At 37.9% G+C, this 4947-nt stretch overlaps 1 non-coding gene across 1 annotated transcript; it reads right to left on the bottom strand.

The window, feature by feature from the left end:
* Positions 1-396: 396 nt before the first annotated feature.
* LOC123928517 lies at positions 397-504 on the bottom strand. Its single transcript, XR_006815731.1, has one exon. It is a non-coding gene; the product is annotated as a U6 spliceosomal RNA (small nuclear RNA).
* Between the last annotated feature and the right edge of the window lie 4443 nt (positions 505-4947).

Here is a 4947-nt window from a genome sequence, read left to right as displayed (position 1 = left end):
AGATTTTTGGTTTCCTCTTCAGACAAGACAAAATATATTCCTTCATGAATGCATTTCATGGGAATAATGGGGCTTTGAGATTATAAACACCAGACTGGGAGATTTGAGTTCTAGAACTGACTAAACTATAAAATACAACTTGTTTGATCTTTTGGGATTGTTCTTCCATATGCAAAATAGGGGTGTAAGTAATGTCCAAAACTGTAGCAAAAGAAAACATTTTTTCATAGAAGAATAAAGTCTTTAGAGCCAGACTGTGGGGGTTGAGTCCTGCCTCTACCACTTATCAGATGTTTGGCTGGAGGAAACTATCTTTCCAAGCCTCAGTTTTTTTAATCTATAAAATGGGAATAAGAATTATACTTACACAAAACAGTTTTTTTTTTTTGTTTTTTGTTTTTTATGGAACGCTTCACGAATTTGCGTTGTCATCCTTGCACAGGGGCCATGCTAATCTTCTCTGTATCGTTCCAATTTTAGTATATATGCTGCCGAAGCAAGCACCACAAAATGGTTTTTATAAAGCTTAACTGACATCGTAAGAGTAAATGATTTAAGACAGTGCTCCCGACCCCACTGAGCCGACATCAGAACCCCAGGCTTTCAGGAACCGGTTTCCCTGGTAACCGAGTCTCTCTCCATTGATTGATTTATATTCATTGTTCTTGATTCCCAACAGGTGAACTTGGTTCCATTAACCTGGTCTCCTCAGCATCTGGATTTTCTCATTTTAATATGTAATTTCTCTGTGATTGGATGGCTGAATCCTGTAGCGTGATTCCCTACTTGTGAGCACTTGGGCCATCTGAAACCTCTCCAGTACTTACCATGATCTCAACTATGTTCTTTATTTGGTCCTTGCCCAGCAGTCCTGCTATTCAAACTGTGCTTTTTCTCTTTTAAATGATTTTCTTAATCATTATCATCTGATCCCGTGTCCCTTTCTAGACTAGGAGAATACTGGTTGTGCTATTAAACAGGTATGAAAGGCCTTTGGGAGCTAGAGTCTACAAGATTTGATGATTAATTGAGTGTGTTGGTAAAAGAGAGGAAAGAGTCAAATAATGACACTCCAGATCCTGGCTTGGTCAGTTGTGTGGCCAGTGCTGCCCTCAGCTTCCTAGGTGAGATTTGGAATATGGTGGGAGGAGAAGTGTTGGGTGAGAAGTGCAAGGATAAGTGATGGTCAGGAATGTTCACATGTGTGTAAATTGAATGAGAATGGAGGTGCTGAGTAGGATGTTAGAGCCACAAGCCTCAAGCTGAAGAAGGAGAGGTGCCCTGGAGATTCAAATTTGGGAGACATCAACCTATACTTAATAAGTGAAGACAGGATAGTTGAGGACTGCGTAGGCAGAGAGAGTGTATGGGGGGAGGGGAAGAGGGCCTCCAAAAATATTCATTTTAAGCAATAGATTGAGAATACTCAAGGGAAGGAACTTTCAAGAAGGAGAGACCAGAGAATTCAAATGCCAGGAATTCAAGTGAGAAAATGATTCCAAGTGCATTACCCATGACCCTGGCTTTGGTGGGTTCATGGAGGGCTGAGGACAGAAGTCAGATGGCAGTTGACTGGGTACTGAGTAAAAGCTGAGTAAGAATCACGGGTGGGCATAGACAACTATTTTAAGAGGTTGGCTGTGAAGAGGGAAGGAAATACTTTAATAGCTACAGGGAAATGAAGGATAGATAAAGATTTTATTTACATATTTTACTTCTTTGTAGAATATAAAACTAATTTTCCAGAAAGCAGTTTGACATTAGTTTATAAATCTGACCATGGTATCATCTACAACCTAGTAATTCCACTCCTAGGAATACATGCCAAAGGAAAAATCTTCAATGTGTATGTGCAATGGAAAATGTGTATAAAAATATTCATAGAGAGGGAAACGCTGTTGGGACCCCTCTCACTCTTGAGAGCTTTTTCTGTATCTTCACTTAATAAACCTCTATCACACACACACACAAAAATGTCCCTACAGTGTTAATCCTAACAACAAAAAAATCTTGAAAAAAAAAATGTGTTGACCAGACAAGGAATACATAAACTATATTTATATACTGATTAGAAAATACTGAAATGAGTGAACTACTGTTACATGCCACTGCATGCAAAAATCTCAGAAATCTGATATTGAATAAAAGAAGCATGACTCCACAGACTATGATATAATATAATTATGAAGCTCAAAATTAACCAAATCTAAGTAAAATAAGGCCTAAAAAGGGCCTACAGCACACAAGATGAGGGCAAAAGCGGCCACTGTTGAGTTAAATGTCGAGAGAGTCAAGTCTGAGTCTGCTAATCCGTCTCAGACGGACTAATTGACAGAATAAAAAATCCAGGAGAAGCCGGTCTGAGAAGTGAACGCGTCAGGCCATAGTAAGAAAGTCCAAGATAAGATCTCATGGCAGAAAGTGGAGGATACGAACCTGGGGCATGGGAGCCTCTTTAGGTCAGCTTGAACTGAAATCTGTCAGTGTTAGAAAGAGCATTAAATTAAAATCAGCAGAACTGAATAGATTACTGCAGTTAAATGCCCCTCTAAGCAACAGAAGCAAAGTGGGAAGGTACGTCAGGTTCTTAGCAGTTAAAGATATATTCTCAAGGCATACCTACAATCACACGCATTTTCTAAATTTCTCATCTTTAACGAGGCTGCACTAAGTACAAGCATTTTGTATGTTATTAACTTGGTCTCCAGCATCCTACTTGCTCATTAGCCGTTATTTGCTAAAATGAGTCCCAAATCCAAACAGCTAGGCCCATTATGCCTAATGAAGAGAAAACCTCCTCCGTTTTTTTTTTTCTGTTTATTTTTACACTGAAGCAAAAGAATTATAATTCCTAACATTAAATAGATATAAAATAACAAATAAGAATGGTGTCTTATATTTTTATATAGCTCTGGATATTGTTTAAAAGTATCTATTATCTAGCTTTATTCCATCAACCCCTCTATTAAGTGGCAATTTGGGCATTAATCATCCCAAGTTTAAACATAAAGAAATTCAAACACTGGGAAAATAAGTGACTTGTCCCGGGGAGGCTAATGATAGGACCCAAACTAAAATTTAGATCTTTTGATTCATGTTCTCCTTGGATAAAATCTAAATAAGTTATGTTAAAATTCCCATTTCTATTTATTTTCCTCTAATAGGTAAATCTGTTTTTATCATAGCACTGAAAAAGAGTATCACATACTTGGGAAAAACACTGAGAATATTTAAAAATAGACATTGTGTTCCAGAAAAACAACAAAGCAGTACTCTAGAGATCTTTCAACAAATCTTCAGCATGCCTTTAAGAAATAGAAGTTATGTGTTGTTATTTGGTCGTGGTTATTGGTGGATCAGGAAACACTAGGAACTTCAGTTCCTACTATCAGAAGTACCAGCTAAGACAATCCTGTGCCCAAATTCTCGAAGCCCAACTCTCAAAGATGGAATATAATATATTTCTTAATGATTTTATCTAATTTTTAAAATTCAAGTTTAGTTGGTATTTGCTTTTCTAATGGCCACATTAAAAATACATATTGATATGAATTTCAAATGACATTAAATGTTTAACCACATTTGGGAGAGACTAATTTGGGACAGTGGGATGTAGTGAAAAAGAATATTGGGTTTAGTCAATAAAGGCAAATATATGTCTTGGCTGGCCATATTCTTGCTTAACTTCTATAATTCTCATGTTCATCATTTATAAATTAGGGGAGTTCATCTAGGTGTCTTCTGCTGTGGATATTGTGGCTTGACCGGGCCATCCTCCTTCCATGTGTCTTTCTGTATTACAGAAGCTGGACAGCTAAAATCTTTATTTCTCAGTTTTCATGCAGGTAGGGTTCAACAAATAAATTAGATGCCACTAGTTAAAAGCACTTGGAAGGCAGAAGTGAAGTAGAAGGCCATCCTCCTTCTCTTGGCTGCGTCTATAAGCTGGCACAGCCATGAAGACATCAGGATTTTGGCAACAGCATTCCTCTCTTCCTTCTCCAGCTACCTAGATGTTGAGACAGCTGTGGCAAAGAGTGACAACCTGCCACATCTAGTGTTTATTCACCTGCTTTGCGGCTGTCCAAAGACAGTGACAGTGATGACAGGGACAAGCAGGCTGTCCCTGTCCCTAGATCACAGTTATGGCCCTGTGTTTTAAACTCAACAATTCTAGTGGTGGGCTCAAAGGTCATTCTGGATTCTTCTGGAAGACATTCCTCGAAGCCCAGCAGCAGCCCACTCTGGAGCCCTTCCCATGATGTTTGCACCTAATTCTCTATATTAATCTTACTTGTACTAAAAATATTTAGAGTAGTTTTTGTGCCTTTTACTGAATCCTGACACAGAATCCAGATTTTCTTTGTGCTCTAAGTTCTTTGATTCTATTTTCTTCATTTTCGTCATGTTTTTAATACACAGTCTCTAATTTTTATGGTAATTTTCTTAAATCATTTCAGTTTCTCTCTGTGTAGAGTCTGTCTGTAATGTAATTTTAATACCATCGAATTTGGATGGTTTTGAGTATATGGGAGTCAAGTGTATAAACCTGTTTGGTAATGAACCAATAGCCTTTAAGTTTTTTTTAATTTATTTGACAGAGAGAGATCACATCTCAGCAGAGAGGTAGGCAGAGAGAGAGGAAGGGAAGCAGGCTCCCCGCTGAGCAGAGAGCCCGATGTGGGGCTTGATCCTAGGAGCCTGGGATCATGACCTGAGCAGAAGGCAGAGACTTTAACCCACTGAACCACCTGGGTGCCCCAACAAATAGCCGTTAAAGTAAGGAGAGTGGGTAACTATTGGATGTAATTAAAAATAAAAAGTATACATATAAGTTTGAAAAAAATCTTTTGTGTAATACTACAGTGAATTAAAATGTCTCAAGCAGATTTTAAAATATGTAATTCAGTGTTTTTTTGTAAAAAAAACTTTTGTGGTTAGGATAAT

Source organism: Meles meles, chromosome 17 (genome assembly GCF_922984935.1).
Source record: "Meles meles chromosome 17, mMelMel3.1 paternal haplotype, whole genome shotgun sequence".
In the NCBI taxonomy this organism is placed as follows: domain Eukaryota; kingdom Metazoa; phylum Chordata; class Mammalia; order Carnivora; family Mustelidae; genus Meles; species Meles meles.
This window is presented reverse-complemented; position numbering and strand designations above follow the sequence as displayed.